Genomic DNA, 24,500 nt, shown 5'->3' with positions numbered 1-24,500 from the left:
TTAAGGCGGACACATTTTGCCCCTTTGCTACCTACCAACACCTAAAATTTTTAAATGACAAGGAATTTTCATGCTTTATATGACTGTACAAATTATTTTAAAGTTAGTTTGTCATTTATTACAACAATAGGTTCAAGTGTGTTTAACGTTCAAAATAAAAATCTCTCCAGTTAGATAATTATCATCATATCATCATCCAATTACTCAGATATTTTCTTGCAACGTGTAAAGTTATATCACCGAGATATATTTTCTCGCAACGTTGAAAATTACATCACCGAGAAGCTTTTCTCGCAACGCCTGATACATTTTGTGTTGTTTATTTATCATGTGTTTTGTTTGGGACAAGCTGGGGACAGTTCATGATACAAACTCTCAAAACTAATGGTTTTATAACCAGTCACTTGAATCAAGGCATCATTTAACATAATGTAAATTCTTTGTTTGAATCGTTCGTAAAGTGTGGCATAATTTAAGATAGTGTAAATTCTTTGTTTGAACCGTTGATAAAGTGTGGCATAATTTAACATAATGTAAATTCTTTGTTTGAATCGTTGATAAAGTCTGGCATAATTTAACGTCAGGTAAATTCTTTGTTTTGGCAGCGGTCATGTTGAAAAGTATTTTCAAACCGAACACATGTTTTGAACTGTAAAATTTCCTTGAAACAATTGACAACATTGTGGGTCATGTGGGACGTGCATTTTATCCCTTTGATTTAGATCATTATTTGCACAACGCCACAGGATTGATCGCATTTCTGGGAGACATATTTTGACGCATTTTTTTTGAACGACGCATTCGTTCGACGCCATTTTGAACCTCCAGGTTGCCTGCTATGTTTTTTTGTGTTTATTTGGGGGAATGTAAAATGATGGCCCAGAATGCAGCTGAATAACTTCATTTTATAAAATTTAACCAATAACTCAAATGGACACAAATATTAAACTTACTGATACAATTTTTCTCTATCTCACAATTTTAACTTCAGTAATTTTCTTTCTTGTATAAAATAAATTGAACGTAAACTTTCATGCTCTGCAGTTCCTAATCTCACGTAACTTTTTATCTGCACAAGTTTTATTTCACACCAGATCTTTTTTTGTTTTTAAATCTTTGCTAGTTTTTTGTTCTGTAATATCATATAATTGTTTGATGTGTATGGCGAAATTAGATGGTGTTTGTTGCTCTTTTGCAACTTTAACACTTGTTCAAGTTGTAGTTTAATGTCAGAGTTATAGAAATTGAATATTTAAATGGAATTGGGGTTGAATAACACAGAAACAAGTAGCGGAAGGGGAGTGTGCGGTTCCTTGTCGAGCTGGCGGCCGCGCCATCTGCACAAAGGACGCAGATTTGAATAGAAGTCAGGGGTGGTCGCTTTCGACTTATGTCCATAGCCGGGACCCAACCACGAGTTTGCGACCCCAACGGCATGTTCGTAATGGAGAGGTGCTGTGCGACAGTGCTTGCCATAGATAGAATCACCGTCGTGGGTAGGAGAATAGCCACGACCAGGAACCCCAAACTCCGCTCGTGCTACAACGCCCCCTAGGCTGCATAGTTTTTTATTAAAACTTTGTTCTCTTGTTGACTGCCTTAATTTAAATTTGCCGCACCACGCCCGTAATAACTTGTGTAACCAGTTACTTGACTTCAGATTTTGCTTTGTTTTTATTAAATTTGTGATATTCAAATATTTGCATTGGTTCAGAACGTTTAATTTGATTTCATTCAAAGTTTGGAAAGCTTTTTTTTGTAGCTGAGCACTAAGGTCTTCTACTTGCGCAACTTAGTCGTAGCTTTTTTTTTTCTTTTTTTTTGTCAGTGGAGGAATAAAACACTTTGTATCCTCCATATATTTTGGTTTCATTTAACGGTACTTTTCCACCTTTGGAGTCCACCATTTGATACTGAACGAGTTGGCCACAATAAAAAACACACAACGTAGGTTCCATTTTGTTAGACGATCACAGCCAAGGCCAAATTTTTAAATTTTTGAATTTTTCGCGGGCTTTAATTTTTTTTTCACATGTCAATTTTATGCGGAATGTTTGGGTTATCACACAATATTACATAATTATTTCTAAAGGGTACGTAAAAATGAAAATAATTATAAATTAACAATAAATAAATTGAATACTACCTGTGCAGGGTGAACCATAAACGCGAGTTACTCGATGTTTCGTTAACTATTAGAAATAGACAAAAAGTTACAGACCGAAATTGTTCATTCAGGATTGTACTGTTATTATTTTTAGGTATACAAAGTGTTCGTTTTTAAGGCGTAATACACAAGTTAGTTTTTTTTTTAATAAAACACCTTATATATTTTTAAATATTTTGATTAATCTCTTCTTAGGCCTTACAACCATAGGCACAGTTTATTTTTGAAACGCTAATACGACGTTGTCGCCTTATTCCATTTTCTTTAATTCTTTTAGCAAGGGAAGGTCTCAAAAAAATTACAGCACGGTTATTTTTAAAACTTGTGTTACAATATTTTGTGCAGCGACAAATAAAGGTACGAGCTTTGTAATGGTTCAAATTAAATTAAATTTTCATATACAGACTGTTCATAAAAATAATTTTTACAATTACCCAATATCGATATTTCAGTCTTCTAAAATAGAACACCTTATATTTTATTACTGCATCATATTCTATTTTTTGTTCTCCTACTTTTTCGAAAAGTATTTTTTATATTTAAAGTTGACAGTAACAGTGATTGTTTTACTTATTTAAGAGACATATCGACATATTAGAAGAATGAAAACAAAAAATAGAGTAAGATACAGTAAAATAAATAAAAGGGGGCCTAGATTAGAGCCCTGTGGAACTCCCGAAATTGACGTGTATGCCTCATATAAATAGTTTGTGTATTTGACCATCTGTTTACGATTTGGAAGAATTGAAATAAGACAAATAATTTTGAAAAATCTTATGTTTCCAGTTTGTCGATTGGATCAAAAGCTTTCTAGAAATCCATATAAACCACATCCACTTGAAATCTATCTATATTTTTGGAAACGTATCGAACCAAACATGTTAAATTGATAACCCATAAATCTTTGTGTCATAATTCCATGCTGATGGTTTAAAATTAAACTTTTGCCGTACATATTTGTTTGTGTAAGAAAAATTCAAAGATCTTCTCAAAATTACATTTTAAAGAAATTGGAGGAAAATTTCTGTAAACCTGGAAAAGTTGCTGTGTGTATACCTAAATTAAACAGTCGATGGGGGTTTAAAAAAAAGTGTGGCACTATTATACTAATACAACAGGAGCGTTCGGCGAGTGGGCGATCATCAATTCCGGTCAAAGATTAGCTCGTTGCGTTGGTACCTGGAATGTTTTAATCCCTCGCTTCAGTTTCGATCCATACTGGTAAAAACAGTGATTTTGAAAATGCAAATATGTAGATACATTACGTGTAAAATAAGTAGCGCCAAAATAGACTTGTATTAAGTAAAAAAGAACGCTAGGTCTTTCTGGATTAGCCATTGCGACTTCCGCTTCTAGGCTTTTCTTTTAGCGAACGTCACCCGGCCGGCCGGCGTCATCGATGATGAGTCATCCTCGCCGTACATACTAGAGTCCATAGGTGTCGTGCCAGGCGGCGTATGGGTTTATTTAGTATCAATACACTTCATATATATTTCGTAATGACAACTAATTTAAGACTTCATCAACCTTTTGGTTGGAGCATTGATTGTTAAAATATTTTGCTGCAGTGAAAAACAAGACTCACACAAAGACATAACCATTATTATTAATTAAGGTAACAAGCCGCCGCTTATACACTAAAAGAAATCGAAGGACAACCAAATACATTTTCAATGAGTTTATAAATGTGTAGTGGTCAATGGAAAGAACTAGAAATCATTAAGATTAATATCTAATGAAGCAAATTATACCAAATGGATTGACTTTTAGACCAGACAAATTAACCGAATGGTTAGCAGTATTCAAGATCTATAGCTTCTAATAATAATTTGTGACATAAAAAACACAAAAAAACATGCTTACAGAGCTTTTATCCTCATTACAGAGAAAGATAATGGTGTAAGTTTTATTTAATTTTACTAAAAGAATCTATATGTTCTAGTAAAATTGAAAAGCAAAATACCGTTGTTTTTTGTTGCTTTTTCATTTACCACAAAAAATACTTTCCAAATAACGTATTCTTAATAGCGTCTCGAACCACTTTTCTTACACTGGACACCGGTCTAGACGTCCACTTGCAGGTGCCTTAAATGGTGTTCTCCGGCATTAAAAACTGAATCTGCATCAGAGCAAACCAAATAATAAAAAGAAAACTGCACAGAAAATATTCATTGGAATACACACTCCGAAACGGAGTACAGGTCTAAGATCAGCTATTTTACGCTCTAGGACGGAAAACAACAGCTTTACGACGTCCTTCCGTGGCGTAAAATTGAAGTTTACGCTCGGGCGTGTAAACAAGTTTTTTGTTTGTAGCGAGCATGCAGTTTACAACTCCATATGTGCAAAAATGGTGTTTTATTTCTTTTAATTCAGGACTTATAGAAGCTGGAAAATTAAAAACGGGTTTCATTAGAGTTTCGCGATTAAGGCTGGAAATTAAAAGCCAGCAGCAAATCGAAAAAATGTGTGTTGTAACCTCGCCAACTAAATTCGAGTCTCTCTCAATTTTTTTTGGTCTCGACGTACTTAATTCGTAGTAGCAAGCTTTCAGACGTAATGCTTTCTTAATGGAAATTATTCAGAAATTCAAAATGGTTGTTTATGTTGGAGAAAGCGAACGCTCAACTTGATGTGATTTAATCTCAGCTACTTTAAGGGTAAATATTTACCGTGGAAACCTAAATACGAGAAAATCAAAATAAGATTAATAAACTTAATGAAAATAGAAAGCGGTGGGGTTTCATTCCTTCGAGTTTACCTCGATCTCGCAGCGGTTGGCGTGCGGAAGGTTTATAATATTAGCAGGAATGATTTTACAATTGCTAGGAGTGACGTAAGGAATGTGCAGCATTTGTAATGAAACTAAATCTTTTTATGAAATGATACTTTGACGTTTTCGTACAGCTTTGTATGAAATTTAAACATTTAGATACATTTTTCCACTTTGATATATTCGTGATTGATAACAAACACGAATATGGGGTTGCATCGGTCGACATCTCAGTAATTACTTCACTGAAAAAATATTTTATTATGTAATACTCGTAACTTAGTGCAAACAAAACATAACAAAACATTGAGAACTAAAACACATGTACAATACAAGACCAACAAAAAGTTTTCCAAATGTTCTAAGCACTGCATAAATAAGGGTTTAAAAATTAGGATTAAAATTACGTTGTTCATATCAATGAAGTTTAGCATATCTGTCAATAAATTCCTCCGATTTTATACAAATGTGAATATGTTTAATTTTTTTGAAATTTGTTGTAGTGTGTATGGTGGAATTAATGAGTTACATTATATTAACAACGATTTCCGTATTCAGAGTGTTGACCAAGTTTCGCACACAATTCATAATTCAGTTGCGGTTTTTTTGAAAAATTTTCGGACAGATTAATTTTATTTTTCAAAATCACATTTTTCGATGCAAAGATTTATTGTTATAACCAGTCGCTTTTGCACAGTGACGTGATCAACCATTTTTCTTCTAAATGGCAACCCCAACTCTCTCTTTCGGAATCCGATGGACTCTTTTATTAGTTAAATGACAGTGGAAAAGAGTTGATTCCTTATTTAAGCATGTTTTTGGGAAGAATTATATTCATCTTCCAAAAACCAAAATGCTATCCATTAATACAATTTTAAGTGAAATTCTACAATAAGATAGTAACAAAAATACCGTAAATGTCCAAATTTGCATTCACCGACCATTTGGATCAAAACAGTACGTGTGTAAATACTGTATTGTCCGTTCAATGGTACCTGGGGTAATATTCCCGTTTCGATTCGAATTCGGCTCATGAGTTCCCCTAAATTGTTTGGTCTGTTAAACAAAACCTTAGATCTTAAAAACTTCCAGAAAAAAATGAAAATGTTAAGAAACTCTCTCACTTTGACGCCAAAATGGAGGTGCTCCCTCTTGTCGGAACCAAATTTTTTGACTTGGTATGCCACCATTTTCCTGGCTTGAAAACATACTTGCAAGAGCGGAAACCCAGTCAAAACGTAAGAAATGTAAATATGTACTGCTGATTTTTCATAATAAAAAAATTGGTCGAAGGTTATCGGCCTTGAAATATAGTCCGACATATATCTTTGAAAAATTCTAAAATTTGATTTTCCCATTTTCGTTTTGTGATAACCTACATAAAGTAAAAACCAGTGGCATAATTAAATCTTATGTAGCCCCTGCGCCGCGTGGGTGCAATTGCCAAGGGAGGGCGGTCTGCACAGTATGAAATATATTTAAGAAGATAACCAACAAGAAAAAATATATTCTCAATTTGTCAGTGCATGCTTAACTTCGATTGTTTATGTATATTTCGAAAAAATTCGACTATTAGCACGTTCAGTTAACAAGCGTCATTGCATCAGTAACTAAAAGAAAATGAAAATTGAATGATTTTGTCTCCTGCGCGCAGAGGAGAAGACTAATTAATTAGTTAAGCATTCTCAAACATGTTAAAATGTAAAGGTTGTTAAAAAATAAACAGCCAATCAGATTCACGAATTGAACTCGTTACTATCGAAATTTGCGATTTAACACCCTTTAAATTTAACAGACAGTGAGTATGCTATGCTATGTTATCTTATGCAGCACATACTTCTAGCTGAACGTTTGTAGAATGTTGTGTTTCTATTTCTCTCTGAAATGGTGTGTATGCTGCAAACTTTGTTGCAGTAGACTAAACTAAACTAAACGTCTTTATTTAACTCATGAACTTTATACGGATGGTGTTTCTGTTTTTTAAACAATTTGCTAACAAACGTGTAGTCGGTATTTGAGCTTAAAACAAGTTGTCTGACAAGACAAATGCAAATTTTCTTCGGTTTCCAGTAAAATATTTAATTTAATCTCTTGAGCTGCATGAGGTTTAGGTAAGTAAGTCTCGTACAGCATGTTCTGAAAATTTTGCTACTATTCTACCTACTGTAGACCTTACGATTGGGTCTCTATCAGGATGTTGTCGATTAAATAAATAAAGTAGTGAAATGACTTCTTACTTTACATCATGATTCTCATAAGTGATAAGATAAGATAATGGATTCTTTTTAAATCGCATGTTATTTTGACCCATATTGCTCTTTCACACCCAAAAAAAATTGGTTGAAGAGTATTTCAACAGAATTTTCCTCGTTCACAAAGTACTGTGCAACAAATGTTTCGAAAAATTAAAATATTTTATTTTATGAATTTTATTTTTTTAAGACAACCATTATAGGTTAAAATAAAGATACGTATCTAATGTTCAATGCCTTTGTTTCAAACGAGTTTTTCCATTACAAAATTTTGTGATAACGTCATCAACTTTTTTGGCAAGAACACGTATGTCAGTTTGGATAGATGCAGTGTAATACTAATAATGAAAGTACTATATTCCCAAATTTTCGGGAAAATTGTGTGTGTCATCTTGAATCTTGATTTATAATCAATAAGATAACAATTTAATCAGGTTTGCTACGTGCAGCAGTACTCCTTATTTAAGACAAATAGCGATAACCCTTGTCTTGCACACGTCAACATAAAACCGAAAAACCAAACTGAACGATATTTTCTACAAATTGCAATAACACAATGCCGATGGTCCAGACTTTTCTATTGATTCGACTTCCGCTTATTAAATAAAACATTGCATTTTATTTTTATTTTCGATGTTGCAATTCACATTTGTTAATTAGAACTTGCTTAGGGATCTAGGCGATAAATAAGTTTGTCTAGGGGAGGCTCACCCTCCCCCTAGCTACGGCCCTGTCTAGGGGTCATGAAACGTCGAGTAAATATGAAAGTACCAAGTCGGCCGATGAACTCCGTACTAATGATCTGTCAGCAATAGACAAAAGAACTTGAAATGTTATACATATTTATACATCGGAAGAATGTCACGTAAAAATTAGTTTGACTTGAATGCGTTTGTCACCTCAAAAAAGCTAGTAATTAAGTAAGCCACAGTCGAAAAAAATGTTCTAAATGTTGTTATTACTATAATTATTCTCATTTAATCATTATTAAATAAAGACGTGCGTATTCTCACATTCTCGAGAAAATGGCGTGACTCGATCTTAATTTGATAAAAAAAAGAGAGCGATTAATTTTATTAAATTTATTTTATTTAAGGAAAAAAAGAGATGCGCTCACTGATTTCAAACCATCGATCTTGGGTCTGTGAAGCAGAAACTTCACCACTGAGCTATACCTGCTGTAAAAGCGTCACGTTGTATATCGGTAAGGAACAAGGCGGTTTCAACAGTAAAAAAAATGTGGAAATAATAAACAAACGCAAGATATATTCGTAAACCACAACTGCAGGAGTATATTATTTCGTACAAAATTGGTATGTTAATTATTATGCAATATAATCAGCGGACGTCATCAAATTGTTGCCGGAGATGATTATCCAAATTTTGGGTAGAGTGTTACCATCTACAAGATATTCTTAATACACATATAAAATTTGACAAAAATCGGTCCAGTAGTTTCGGAGATTAGATATTAGAGAGATAGTGCAGACAAGCAGACAGACGGACAGATGGAAACGGGAGATCTATTTCTTCGTACTCTAGGGATCATGAAAAGTCGAGACAACGTAAAAGTAGAGAGTCGGCCGACGGACTCGTTTACAATAGGTACATCCTTCGCTTGTACTCGGGAAGTAAAAATTATATATCTGCGAAAACCAAAATGAATAAATTTACGCTTGAACGACGTCGGGAAATATTGAAAACTTACTTCCAAGTTGATTGCCGATTCAAAAAGAATAAAATTCAGTGGGTTCAATAAGTCAGGCGTAGCCCAACATATATATATTTGAAAATTGTTTTATGTATGTATGTATGTTTTTATTCATGTTAATACACAATAGTGTTTACACAAGTCAGTACCTAATAGGGGAAAAAAATAATATGTAACATTTATAACAATAAAACGAATATATTTGATAACAGAAATCAATAATGATTTCGAACTGTTATAAAGCGCATATTCAGCTGATACCAAGTCAGATTTCTTCTGATCCCTCCAAATTTTGGGCGTTCGTTAAATCTAAGAGAGGCGCTACGCGGATACCTGGTGAAGTATTTTATGACGATGTTATGTATTCCAAACCTGTCGATGTGCTCAATGCATTCGCCCAATTTTTTTCTAGTGCATTTTCAGATTCGAAATCATCCTTTAGTCCACCTACGCATTGTGATATATATTAACTCCCTAGGTATAATTCTGACACCTGTCACGACCAAAGATGTTATTTCTGCGTGCAAAAAGCTTAAAAATAAATTTACTTCCGGTGTTGATAATATTCCAGCTTTCATTATTAAAGATTGTGCCACTATTTTTGCGGAACCTTTATCTCATTTGTTTAACACTTGTATTGAGAATGGTAAATATCCAGATCTTTGGAAAATTGCCCGTGTTACACCGGTATATGAAAAAGATGAAGCCACTGATGTGTCTAATTATTATAGACCGATCTCTATATTATGTAATTTTTCAAAGGTTTTTGAGATAATTCTTCACAATAAAGTATACAACCAGATTCGGACTAGTATTTCGACACAACGACATGGTTTTGTGTAGAAATTCGGTCAACTTTGACGAATTTAGTACTCTTCTCTCAGTATGCTCTGGATATTTTGTACATTTTGTTGCATAAACTTCAAGCTCTGGGATTTGTTGGTAATTTTGTCAGTCTTCTCAAGAGCTACTTACTTGGTCAAACCCAGTTTGTTGCCTATGAAGGTTTTGAGTCTGTCTTGTATCGAGCCACTTCTGGCGTACCGCAGGGATCCATTCTTGGTCCATTACTGTTTGTTTTATTTATTAACGATTTGCCTAACTTTGTTGAAAGCAAAATACTACTTTATGCTGACGGTGTTAAAATATTTAGAGAAATAATAAACGCTCAAGACACCAAAGCTCTACAACAAGATTTAATAAATTTCTCTGAATGGTCACAGAATAGTAGGCTCAAGATATCTTAGGATAAATGTAGCATTGTTAATTATTCTAACAAAAAGCACACCATCACTAATAGTTATAACGTCGATAAGAAGGATATTGTTCGTAAAGTAAGCGTGAAAGATTTGAGAGTTGTTTTTGATTGCAAATTTAAATTTCAAGACCATTACAACCATATAACAGCAGATACAACTACCGGGTTCATTATACGTAATGCTAAACTGTTTAATGTAGAGTGTACCACCAAGTTATTTATCTCCTACGCACGTTCTGTTTTAGAATATTGCTCGATTGTATGGTCCCCGATTGATCAATGTCATAAATTGTTGATTGAGAAACAGCAAAGGCGATTTCTTAAGTACCTGATGTACAAGTGCGACAAGGTTTACCCTCCACGAAAATATCTTCAGGAGCTAATGCTACAGAGATTTGGCTTGAAAGTTCTAGAAGCGAGAAGAGAAGTTGCTGCAGTGAAATTTTTGTGTAACGTTGTGAATAATTTAGTTGATATTACTGATATTGTCAGTATGTTAAATTTTCGTATTCCGCAAAAATTTCTTAGAAATAATGATATATTTTACCTACCTAAATGTAGAAACAAATATGCCAAAAAGTCTCCGTTATATTTTATATGTTCTGTCTACAACAAATATGGCAACAATGACTTATTTTTTGATAAATTAGGTAATATCCTTAAAGAAATTTCCGGCATTTGATATGTGTTGTATTGCCAAGTTTGCTCGTAAGCTTAGTGCTATAAGAATTCCCTAGTTAAGTTTGATTGTATATTTACATTTAGAAGTTTTTTTTTTCTTTTTTTGTAATTATCCTGTAATTGGACAAAAGTCCGTTGGATAATAAATCTTTATTATTATTATTAATAAGACTAGATTTTATATTTCAAACAAATTGTTATGCAAATATTCCTCGAAGGAATAATATGCCTGGTCAAGGAGGTGCTGTTTAATTTTCATTAAGAAAATTTTAGGAGCCATTTTTTTAAGGAATTCGGTAATTTATTAAAAAACTTGATGGCGTAGTATGAAGTACCAGACTTAGATTTGCTCAGTCTTAATAATTTAAAGGCGATATCACCCGTTCTAGTTTCATATTGATGAAACGACTTTAGTGGAAAATACTCGTAGTTCCCAAAATTTTTAATTAAATGCTCAGGGCAACGAAATATATATAAACAAACAAGGTAAGGTAAAAATTTTTAGTTTAGTAAAATGTGGTTTGCATTCGTCTCGGTAACCAATGCCAGCTACAATTCTAACAGCTCTTCTTTGGAGTTTAAAAAGTTTTTGTAAAGAAGTTGAATGACCCCAATTTAGAATACCATAGTCAAAATGACAATGTAACAATGAGAAATAAGGGATTCTGATATATTTGGATGAGAGATTGTTACTTAAGTTACGAAGTAGATATATGCCTTTAGATATTTTGGTGGCTACGTGGTCACCATGTTTGGTCCAGCGTAACTCTGAGTCTATAAACAGGCCTAGATATTTTGTAGTTACAGGTGGACAATACTTATCACGGTTTAAGCTAAACTGCCTGAACTTTTGGCCTATTATTTACATGCAAGGAAAGATCAGCCGATGGCGCTGCATTGCCCAAGGAGGCATCATCAGCATATAGCGTAATATCCGCAGACGGTATGAATTGAGGGAGATCATTAATGTATAGAAGAAATAAGATAGGGCCAAGAATGAATCCCTGGGTCACCTCATAAACAATTCGGTTTAGTAAAATTTTCTCAAAAATTTTCGAGATTATTGGCAGTGTTGAAATCAGCCTATAATTATTAGGATCGTCTGGATCATATTTTTTTAAAATAGCAATTATTTTTGCTTTTTTTAATTCATTAGGAAATATATTTGATTCAATACAATGATTGATCAATTTTGTTAACGGTACTATGATATTATAGTTTATACCTTTAATAAGACTGACTTTAAATCCATATATGTCCCTCGTATTACTATTACGTAGAATTTCTAAAACTGCACGTACTTCTATTTGAGACACTGGCTGGAATAAGAAGTAATGAGTACTGACTTTCAAGTGTGTGTTGATACCGACAGAGGATCAAATTTTGGTTTAAGTAGAGATGTTATTAATATTATGGTATTGAGAATTGTACTAAAGAAGTGATTAAAATGATCAGGGGTTATCCTACAATCCTTTATTATTTTTGTTTCTTTAGAATTATTATTAATTTTCCACAAAGCTTAGGGATTATTTTTATACTGTATTATGTACCTTTCATTGTATTTAACTTTTGCTCTTTTTATAGCTAAATTATATTTCTTTTTAAAATTTCTTACCAGCTTTTTTGATTCAGTTGAACGATTCAACTTGTAACACTCAGCTAATAAACCTAAAGTTTCTCTCATGGATTTTAATTCTGTAGTAAACCAGCCATTATGAGGACTATTTGATTTAAGATTGTATGCAATTTTTTTTTCAGAAAAAGCAATATAATATATATAGAGCATGTTGTTTAAAAACATTGATAATTTGTTGTCACCATCTATATCTCCATCAATAAAATCCCAGTTGATGGTGCTAATGAATTCAAAAAACATTAGCTTTCCATAAGCAGTTAAAGGTCTACATAGTTTAAGTTTCGTTACCTTGTCTGTTTATATATTTATAAAAGTAATAATAGGAGGAAATAAATATTGTGTATTCCATATATCCGTAACAGTTCAGAAACCTTTAAAAATAAAAACAGAACATTTAATTCTGACACTATCCCTTACTCGGCTGTTTTAGTCCTGGACAAAAGAATAAGATATGGTGGGGGAAACCGCAGGTAGAATATAGATTAGAATGTATTTCTAAAAATTGAAAAGATGATAACATAACAGTTGAAAGCTGTCAACAAAATGTTGAATGTTTTCAGTATTGTGGAGATGATGACGTGTTTGAGTTAGCGTCAGTGCACCAAGCAACCAGTTAGAAATTTTTGTGGAGAATACATTTCAATGCAGAATCGTGACCGTGATTGCCACTTTTATTTGTTTTTCTCATCATCGGATTTTCTAAATCATAACTTGAATTACATAATGTACCATTTTACTTGACAAAGCATCGATCTGACTTTCAATAACTGCCGTCAATCTGAGGATAAAAGATATACAGGGTGATTTCGAAATATATACAATAATTGTAATCACGGCATCACGTCGAGTAGTAATGTGGAAATATAGAAAGAATAAATTATTAAAAGTCAAATGGGGCAAAACCACCATGCACCACCCTCGATGCGATGCTAATGATCCACCTTTTAAACAGTAGATGGGAAAAAGTTCGAATAAAACCAGTGTAAACACTTTCAGTTTCAATTAATAGTAAAACTGACTTTTTAATAATAATAGCAATAATAATAATAGCATTTATTGCCCAACAGTGTACACCATTTACAGGACAATACATTGTATAATACCTACATTCTGCATAGTATAATGCAATTAACAAAATATATATGTAAAATAAAATAAGAATTAATTAATTAAATTGTGAAAAGACTTAATATGAGTGAAATACATACAAAATAATTTACAGTTAGTGTGCAATATGAAATATATCATCATAGTGGATGTTAGCAAAATATGATATTCTAGTCATTGGCGAGTTCTTCATGACATTAGTTCTTGGTGTTACCAAATGAAACGTCTCCACATAACGTGATGCATATTTCGGGACATGAAAGTTTACATAACCCATAATATATGGACAGTCAATCTTGTTAGTGATGAGCTTTAGCATAAACTTCGAACATTGTAAGCCACGCCTGTCAGACAATGAGCTGAATCCATGTCTTTGCACTAGTGAACTATAATCAATTCCCCTTTCCGGATAAATACCATCAATTTTGAAGGAGATGTATTTTAAGAATTTTCTTTGGACTCTTTCCAGTTGAAGCTGATGTGAGAGATACAATGGCGACCATACTATCGAGCCATATTCTAGTTTGCTGACAACAAAGGCATAATATAGGGTTTTCAACGCCATGATATCATTGAATATTCTGCCATTCCTCATAATGAAACCAAGCATTTTCATCGCAGCCTTAGAAACAGAATCTATATGATTAACAAATGACAGTTTGCAGTCAAAAGTGACTCCAAGATCTTTAATATACTCCTTCCTTTGCAGAGGACATCCCTTTATGATGTAATTGGTTTGAACAAGATGTTTTTTCTTTGTGTATGACACCACATAACATTTATCAAAATTCAGTTTAAGTCTATTAAAGTCACTCCAGCAAACCAAGTGATCCCAGTTTCTTTGAAGGCGAGCCGAATCCTCAATATTGTAGATGGGGCAAAAAAGTTTGATATCATCTGCATAAGCGAGTGTGCTGCAGTTTACTGATGTTAGGAGGTCATTTATAAACAAGTTAAAAAGCAGGGGCCCAAGATTAGACCCCTGTGGAACTCCGGATGTTGACACGTAATTATCAGATTCAAACCCATTAAAAAAGACAAAATTCGAACGATTAAACAGATAAGAAGATATCAGGTTCATAAGTTTCAAAGAAAATCCAAAGCTGCTCAACTTCTGTAGGAGGATGTCATGGTCGATGCTATCGAAGGCTTTGGAAAAGTCTGCATATATGACATCCATTTGTCCTCCCTTGTCTACAACTTCACACAAAGATTGCGTTAAACAGACTAGATTGGTAACAGTTGACCTGTTAGTCACTTTTTGCTGATTATTATCATTCGTTCATTCATGTATTCATTTATCCTTAAAGGTCAGTGCGAAAGAGTATTATTAGTTGTAGAAACAAATGGTGGTCCTGAGAAAGACCGATTTTTGGTAATGCTTCATGGTGAGAGACTTTTTATTCTGACGGATGTTTGGTTCTTGTCACAAGGATTCCACATTGTTTATTAGAACAAATATAAGAACAACTTAGAATGCTACTACTTTTTTATAATACATGTTGAAAATCTTGTCCTTGACTAACAATACAGGTTTCAGCATTTCACAACATGTTTTGCATGGATGCATTAAAAAACATCGGGAGTTCCACGAACTATAGCGGGTACCAGTTCCACTCCATGTTGAAGCTCGTCGATAGTTTCTGGACACTGTTGATTTCCAACAAAACAAACTAACTGTTTCATCCAACCGCACAGACAATCATGCGAATTTAGATCGGGTGAATGCGGAGGCCAAGCTATTGGGCCGTTTCTACCTACCTACTGGTTAGGAAAACGGTTATTTAACCATTCAGTTACTGGCTTAGCAAAATGTGGTGTGCTCCATCATGCAAGTACCACATGCGAACACGTTCAGCTAGATGCACTTCCACATCTAGCTGAACATCGTTTAAAAACTCGAGGTACTGTACCGCGTTTAGTCCTTTTGGTAAAACATAAGGTCCAAGTCGGCGGTTATTTACGATATCGGCTCACACATTTATGGAAAAGCGTCGTTGAAATCGTATTTCCTGACGAGCACGAGAATTTTCATCGGACCAAATATTAAACTCCAACTTCAGCTGTGAGTCAGTGAGGTCTTGTTCGAAACGTTCCAAAATTTGTTCTTCAACTTGCAGTATTCTTTCGGTCCTATCACGCCACGATTGTGAGTTTGAGGCTTGAAGGTACCATGATCTCGGAGATGTTGCATCACAATTCGCGGGCGACCCTGACGTTTCTATGAGCCACAACATAAAGCATTACCATATCGACACGCTCTGAATTGACAAAATTCACCATTGTCAAAGACGTTAACCGAACACACGCCGGTAACCAACTGAGACATGACTAGCCCTTATTGTGTTTCTGAACATTGCTTATCAGCGCGCCGCTTTTTTGGTTCTTGATTCTCGTCTTTCTATGTTAGTCATTGAATAATAGTTATAGTAGTTCAAGAAACACTACCAGTGGCGTGTATAACGATTTATATTTAATTTCAATTGCTATTACTTAGGAACGTGAATTTTACACAGTGCAAATCTTATTGTGAGCTATTCTCCAATTTTTGTATTGCACACATTTCGAGATCACCCTATATAATATTAAATATTAAATAAATAACAAAAAAAGTGCTAGTAACTCTACTATTTGCGTGCAATCATAATTATTATTACAAAGTCAAGGAGTACAGGATACTTAGGATAATATTCATTTTAATTCAGTGAACAGAAGGAATATTATCACACATATTTTCCCGAAAAGCAGCAATACAGTCGAGTGCATATTCTTATTAATAAGAACCTCACTGTAGATGCATTTTAATTAACTAGATTAAAAGATGTTTCATGTTTGCATCTCATGATAGTAATACGCTTGAAGCTTACAATCGCAAACAAGATTACGTAAAGTACTGCGTAGTTCTGTTAGTGTAAAACACTAAAGTAAAGTCTAACACTTTGAACAAAAGTCGATAAACTTAATTATTTATACGAAACTGCTCATATAAATTTTGATGAAAAAGTTTACTAATTAACCTCCTGAAGTGCCGTCATTAGTTGCTAGTAAAGATATATACGAAAATTGTGCATTCAACACTAAACATCACAATTTCAAGGAAATTAGATAAACCGTTTCTGAGACACTTAATTTTAATTTTTAAGAATTCCCTGGTGTAATCTCTGAGATAAATTATAAATGTTCAAAACGGGAACTTGGTTCCTTCAAGAGAGTAAATTATACTTACTTAAAATAACAAATATACATAATTTTGATTATCCTAACGTATTCACCCATTGTTATCGTGGAACATGAAATTAAAGTTCTGTGTTAGCTATGAATCAGGGAATAAAAATTCACGATCGGGCGTTATTAACATTTTCTCACTCGTTACGTGCAAGACACCTTTATGGACCATAAGCAGTAATAGCAACCGAAGCTGTTTAAATTTTAAAATTAAGACTGGCTAAATCTAAGATTAGCCTATCAAGGTTTGCAAATTTAGCAGTAAAACCGGAATAGTTTTTCATTACTAAGCCACCTCCGGACATATTAATTCCATTATTTATATACGCGTGGGGAATCAAACCAGAAACTACATCCCGTCTACGAGAATTCGTAGAGGCAGTTGCTCCCTTTTATGTGTATCTCGAAACTAGGGTCTCCAGAGGTCGATTTGTCAAAAGTAAGTAACTGATTATACCTTTCCTCCGAGTTGCATTAGCTCGATTACATCAATACACAAGATTAATGCGTCGATATGGGTATAATGGATGGAATTTTTTCTTGTCAAATATTTGATCTCGACACTGCAGGCAAATATACACATAAAAGCCAGACGGCCATCCGTCATCCGAGATGCCATAAAGAGTCGATTTTAAAAAAATCCGTTTTAAAAATGCACAAATCGATTCAATCGGAAGTTTATCGAACATTTATGTAGAAGCCTTCGCTCTGTCACTTCACAAAAGAACTCTGATGCGTCAAATTGCGACTTATTCCATTAGGGTTCTCGAAGTGGTTGATGTAAACACACACTTAAAGCGGTGTTAGTGAGGCAGTGACAGTCGTTTTTATGGGCTATCAAATCTTCAAGCATCGATTAAGTTTAAGTGCGCTCAAGGGGGGTTTAACGGATACTCGTAATGATATCTAGCATTTTTTAAGCGTAATGGTGGCGAAAATTGATATTATTTGTTGCTTCTAATTATTATCTATCAATGCCAGGTGTTCACTACGTGCAAAAATTACTAGATTTTTAGGTTTTAGTTCATCACCACCATGGGAATATTTTATTTTTTAGAAATAATCATATTACGCAGCATTGTCATAATTAATATCTCAGTGTTTAACATTAAATTATACCTGATTAAATTTTTACATGAACAAACTCGAAATCGATTGCAATTTCATAATATTCGCATGCTTGACGCAAAGCTATTTTCATTTTTAAATATGAAAAATCTAGTTACGGGATGTTTGTGTTTAAAGAACAAATATTCTACTTAAGTGAGGTAAAACAACGTGGAAAGAGAAATTATGATTGTTTGTATAGTTTGCGAACTGGGATCTGTAGGACTGTAATTTGGCCTGCGAAATGCGCGAAATGGAACCTAGGTAGGTCAGGTCGCAGCACCGTCCTAAGAACGTGGATCATCTTATTAGAGCTGGAATATTAGAGTTCCAGTATAAAATTCTTTACCTGAGAAAGATTGTTCGTACATAAGTTGCAAGTATAACAAAACAATTAACCTGGAATATTCACAAGTTCGGTAGACGGTGTAAATCCAAACTTCTAGGTATTTGTATTATCAACGACTGAATTGAATGGTCTCCAAGTATGTTTAGAGAAAAAAAGCATCATTTAATACTGCGCGCTTTTTTGCAAGATTCTTTATTTCGGTTTATTCTAATAGTAATAAAGAATACCCCATATTGTCATCCTCATCAACATCATCGTCGCTTGAAAAATTTTCGTCACTTCCGCTTGTATTGGCGTGAATTATTAATATTATTAAGTTTATTTTTGCCCGCGGGCTTAAATTAAACATAAACATACTCTTATTTCACAAACAAAACCAAATTGCTTTCTTAATTTTCCCTAGCTTTTCTCCTCCACATACTTCTGTCCCTTGCCCTACGGTTGTTCATTTGAAAAATTCATTTAGTTAACTTTGACATTTTGGTAGAAGGAAACGTAGCAAAAAACGTGTGCATGATTAATTCCATAATTGACATTTGACAGTAGTTTGACATTTTTGACAAACATAGTTGTTTACGCTAATAACGCTTTTTTTTACTCGCATTTTTTATTAGGTACACTAAATGCTGGTAGACATCGAATTGAAATTTTAGAACCCTTTGTCAAGCAGTTACACAATGATGAATGAAATCTTTCAACAAGACGGAGCTCCGATTCCTTGTACAATGGACAACTTAAATTTCTCACGAAACTTCTTTGATCACAGCATTATTAGTCGAAATGCAGAAATTTCTTGGCAACTTCGTTCTTGTCACTTAACAACTTGTGATTTTTTCTTCTTCATCTTAAAGACACAATTTTTCAAACGCCGGTTACAAATCTGGAGGACTTACAGAAAAGAATTGAACAAAATTGAATACAGATTAATAACAATCCTATTATGTTATAAAATGTCTTCAGAAATTTTGAGAGGAGGATTTTAATTCTCGTTCAAAATATCCTCTCTACTTTCCTTTCTCTTTTTCAACTCCGTAGAGAACCGAGTTTCACCTTCCTCATGCCCACATCTAAATCTCGCGATCGTCTTTTCCTCCTTCCTGTTCTCTCTGTACCGGGACTTTGGCCAGCCTTCGGTTATTATCCCAGGTGTTGACCACTGTACCTCGACTCTCTGAAGCGTTCACGTCTCTCCTGTTCTCGGTGTGTGTGCCTAATTCTCCGTGCATCGGTCTCTTTTTCTCCATCAACATTTTGAATTCTTTACACGCGTACCTATTTCCCTCATAATATTTCTTTCTCTCTTTCCATACCCCTTCCTGTCTTTCTGTTTGTTCCACTTTTTAACATTCTCCTTTTACCGCTCTCTTTTTAATTCCTCCTTTACTATGTAGTCTGGAGTCTCCCTATCTAGCCCTAACACCCATTTGAGATATTTTCCTTGCACCCTCTCAATCTCCTCACATTCATCAACTCCCCACATCTTCTACAGTAATGGCCAAACTTTCTCTTCCCTGGCCCCCAAATTATTATCCTTAGTACCTTATTAACCTTTCTTAATAAATCTTTGGCCTTCTTAGTAAGTATGCTATGTACATACAAATGGCACATATGTCGAGATCTGAAAGTGATAGGGGTTTTACTTGGCTTGCAATTTGGATATACTAACTATTCATTCTGTTTATCTAGGTAGCCCCGATCATTTTTCACATTATGTGATTAAAAACTGGCCTCCACTTGCACAATTGTTATCAGGAAAAAAAAATTAAATCCATCCTCTAATGGACACGAACAAAGTTTTCTTGCTTCCATTACATATTAAATCGTATTTGATGAAGGATTTGTAAAATCACTTCCAAAAGAGGGTGATTTTTACCTTAATTTTAAGGTAAAATAATTTTCACTTCAAAATTAAGGTAAAGTCACATCTTTATTATGGGTAATTATTAGATTTACGTATGGTTAAATTACACCTTTTTTACAGTATGCCTAGGATAAACATTTGTGACGTCCTTCTCACGGCCAGGCTAGCTCCTTCGTCGTTGCGGGGTGATGGGTCGTTCGACTGTCTTGACCTTGGGCGCCAGTGTGTCACAAGAGGGCACACAGAAAAAAAAGAAAGATGACAGGAAAGCCGAAGAAGAGAAAGAACGAAGAGTGGAATAATTAGAATAAAGAGAAGAAAAGGAAGGAAAGGGAAAAAAGGGAGAAGCAACAAATACCCGGTCTAATCACGTATATAATCTGGATTCTATATACAAAAAAATAATATAAATTGGGGGGGGGGCGGCAGCAGCTCGTTGGTAGGTGGATTGACGACCCTGGTTAACCGGCGACCCGTGACGATTGGAGGCAAAACAAAAAACTGGCACAACGCAAACTGGGACGCACCCGGTTTCTCCCGGACGATCGGCGAGCACTTCCCGGCGATCGGCGCGCACTTCCCGGCGACTTACCGTATTGGTACCAATACGCAGAACGCCCGTTCCCGTCTCCGCGGTCCTGTTGAGGTCAGCTTCGCTTCCTGTGCCTCTCCTGGACTCCGTTGGCCTTTGGTGTTCTCGCCTCAGCCCTTTTCTCGTCTCTCCAAACACGGTCTCTCTTCCCAAAGCCTCGACACCGGCCCTCCTCGTCTTCACCCAACGCTCGCCTCTCTCTCCTCCCTCTTTTTTTTTTTTCCTTCGCCTTGTCGCTCGTCGCTCCCGCCGAGCTGCGCCGCCGCGTAAATGTCAAATGTCACGTTACACACCCCCGTTAGTTACCCAAAAAAATTAATAATAACTGGAATTAAAATAATTACGGGGAGTATTAATTTTTTTTCTAAACCTACTCTACCTACATAATAACTAAATTTATTTAGCGTTTCCCTATAGGACTTGGACCACTCATCCAACTATTCTCCTTATTGGATGGTCCGACATTTCAGACTAATGTCCAAACTGTAGTCCATCACATAGTCAATTTTCATATTTCTAAATTCGGTATAATAGCTACGTCACAACCTGTCAATCTATTATTTCTGTCTACTCTGGGTATAAATGGCTAAATTTTCAAATTCTGCCAATACTACAAATCTGTCAAATCTGCCAACCTCGACACTAGTGCCTAAAAAAAGTCAAAATCGAAATCTATTCTCTACACAAACAAACACCCTAACCGTTCACACTCCATTCACGAGATCTATCGTCCTTCTTCATGCACTCCTCACCTTCCTCACAGCGTCTAATCCGAGTTTCTTGTCTGATCAGGTTTCAGATCCTTGGTATGGTATCTCCCAAGATCCACACCATTCTCTGTCGTTAATCGGTACACTAGAGGTGAAAGGACTTCTGCAATCTTGCACTTCACGAATTTCGGTTCCAATTTAGCGGCATATCTTTTAGAAGCATCTGACAAAACGTAATTTTTCTTCCACACCGTATCACCAACGGCATACAAAGGTGCCTCGTGTCTCCTTAGATTATAATAATGACAATTTCTGTGATACGCCTTATCAAGTTTCCTCTTTACCTCGTTGTACAATGGCAATAAACGATCCATACTTTCCGCATGAACGTCCCTGAAAGTGGGTTGAAGACTGATGTAGGTTTTCGTCCTTACCGTACAGTAATCCGTGTACTGGTACAAAACGGCCGAAATTCAAAAAAACGGGAGTGTATCCTGTCGATTCGTGGACGGATGTTCTCAACGCGTAGCCAATCTCGTGGATGTTAGAATCCCACTTCTCATGTCGCTTATCTTTTATGTATGAGCGTATCGCAGCTCCTACTACTTTGTTTACCCTTTCCACAGGATTCACTTGAGGATGGTACTTACAATTAAACCATAATTGGCTTCCAAACTCCTTGGCCAATCCTTTAAACATGTTGCTCGTCAACTGCTTCCCATTATCGCACACTATTACTTGCGGTGCTCCAAAGATATAAAAGACATTCTCTCGCAGATAGGTGGTAATGCTGCTACTAGTCGCCTGTCGCAGCGGCTTCAATAAACAAAACTTCGTGAACCAGTCTGATACCACAAGCAAAAATCTATTACCTTTAGACGATCTTGGAAGTGGTCCTATCAGGTCCAAAGCAATCATCTGCCATGGGTAAGAGACCTTACGGGACTTCCCCATCAATCCTGGTGGCGCCAAATTGAGTGGCTTCTGCGCCTTGCACACTTCACAGCTTCTTACATAACGTTGTACGTCCTTACGCATGCGCGGCCAATAATAAAGCTCCTGCACTCTTTTCAAAGTTTTGAACATGCCTAGGTGCGCAGCAATTGGTTCGTCATGACATGATTTCATGACCTCTGTTCGGTATGTCTCTGCTACATATAATTTCCACTCTGGACTGCCATTTTGGCTCTTCAAACGCCTAAACAGGTGGGAGTCATCTTGTATCTTCCACACTGCATTACCATCTGGAAATTTGCTGACTCTTTCAAATCGACGTCTGTATTCCGGATCTTTCATGCTCTCACCCTTGACCATAGTCAATATCGCTACTTCGTGTGGCGCTCTCGACAGTGCGTCTGGGACTACATTCAACGTTCCCTTTCTATGTTCGATCTCACAGTCGTATTGCTGTAGCTTCATGGCCCAACGTGCTAATCTACCTGTTGGATTTTTCAATTGATTGAGCCACAACAAGCTGTAATGGTCAGTTATAATTTTAAACTTTGTACCTTCCACATATGGCCTGAACTTCTCAACACCAAACAATACCCCTAAACATTCTTTCTCAGTAACTGTGTATTTTCTTTCTTGGTCTGTCAGTGTTCGGCTAGCGTAAGCTACCGGAGTCTCCTTGCCTTCTTCATTCGCCTGCACAAGCACACATCCTAAACCTCTATCTGATGCGTCGCATTGGATTGAAAATAATTTAGTAAAATCAGGACTGGCAAGCACAGGTGCTGATACTAGCGCCTCCTTGATCTTCACAAAACTTTCCTCAGCTTCGGTCGTCCAAGTAATCGCCTGACCTTTCTTTTGTCCTTTAATGAGTTGAGTTATAGGTGCACTCATCACCGCAAAATTAGGAACAAATCTCCTGTACCAACCCGCAACTCCTAAGAAACGTTTCACTTCTGTTCGCGTGTTGGGCCGTGGATATTCCACCATAGCTCTCACTTTCTCAGGATCCGTTCGCAACCCCTGTCTGTCAATTACGAACCCTAAATAACGAAGACTCGCCCTACAAAATTCACATTTGTTAAAGTTAATTGTAAGATTGGCGTCATGCAGTTTTCCATATACTTGTTGTAACACTTCTACGTGCTTCTCAAAAGTGGGTGTCGCTATCAGTAAGTCATCTAGATACACAAAGACAAATGGTTCTAAAGAGGGTCCAAAAATCGTATCCATAAGACGTTGTTGAGTTTGCGCTGCATTATTCAACCCAAACGGCAGTACATTAAATTCATATAGACCTCTTGATGGTATCACAAAAGCAGTCTTTTCTTTAGAGTTGGCATCTAAGGGAATCTGCCAGAACGCAGCTTTCAGATCTATGCTACTCAGAAACTGAGCTCCCGTTAATTTGCTCAAAATACTGTCAATGTGCGGCAACGGATAAGCGTCGCGCTTCGTGACTGAGTTAAGCTTACGTCCGTCAAAGCAAAATCTATACTCACCGGAGGATTTCTTTATCAACACTACTGGTGATGCCCACGGGGATGAGGATGGCTGTACTACCCCTAATTCTAACATTTTGTCTAACTCGCCGTTCAAATGTTGCAACATATATGGAGACATGTTGTTATATCTCTGCTTAATTGGTTCTGCTTCACCCGTGTCAATCTTGTGAATTATTTTGTTGGTTCTACCCAACTTGGTTCCTGCTTCCCACGAAAGAGACTTAAATTTGCCAATAACCTCTCTCAAGTTTTGTTCTTGGTCGCTATTCAACTCTCCCCTACAAATAATTTTGTTGACAGTCATCACTGCCTCGTTGGTCGTTTCACCTACCTCGCATCCCTCACGTTTATCATTCACAACAATCGTTTTCTGATTCCAATCTATTACCGTTCCAAATTTGTCACAAAAATCGTTACCCAAGATTACAAAATGGCGGATGGTCGGTACCACCCAAAACTTCATGACCTTGCACGTTCCATCTACCGATATAGGTAACTGAACGTACCCCGTAATTTTCTGCATACGTCCTTCTGCAGTATTCACGCCTTCCGTTCCTGATTCGTACACATGTAGATTAAAAAATTCTATCAGATATAGACCGTTTTCCCCTA

At 35.7% G+C, this 24,500-nt stretch overlaps 1 protein-coding gene and 2 long non-coding RNA genes across 3 annotated transcripts in view; 1 reads left to right on the top strand and 2 right to left on the bottom strand.

Moving 5' to 3' along the window:
• The window catches only part of LOC135123655 (uncharacterized), a 482,510-nt gene that overhangs the window by 183,674 nt on the left and 274,336 nt on the right, over positions 1 to 24,500 (bottom strand). The window lies entirely within an intron of this gene.
• Positions 17,131 to 20,266, top strand: LOC135123127 (uncharacterized). Its single transcript, XR_010279550.1, has 3 exons — positions 17,131 to 17,249; positions 19,953 to 20,179; positions 20,248 to 20,266. It is a non-coding gene; the product is annotated as an uncharacterized LOC135123127 (long non-coding RNA).
• On the bottom strand, positions 20,999 to 21,669 carry LOC135123126 (uncharacterized). Its single transcript, XR_010279549.1, has 3 exons — positions 21,421 to 21,669; positions 21,103 to 21,368; positions 20,999 to 21,044 (listed from the first exon to the last, which is right to left on the bottom strand). It is a non-coding gene; the product is annotated as an uncharacterized LOC135123126 (long non-coding RNA).

This window comes from Zophobas morio, unplaced genomic scaffold (genome assembly GCF_036711695.1).
Source record: "Zophobas morio isolate AGI-343-1 ecotype UQ-CSIRO unplaced genomic scaffold, CSIRO_AGI_Zmor_V1 ptg000006l, whole genome shotgun sequence".
Classification (NCBI taxonomy): domain Eukaryota; kingdom Metazoa; phylum Arthropoda; class Insecta; order Coleoptera; family Tenebrionidae; genus Zophobas; species Zophobas morio.
This window is presented reverse-complemented; position numbering and strand designations above follow the sequence as displayed.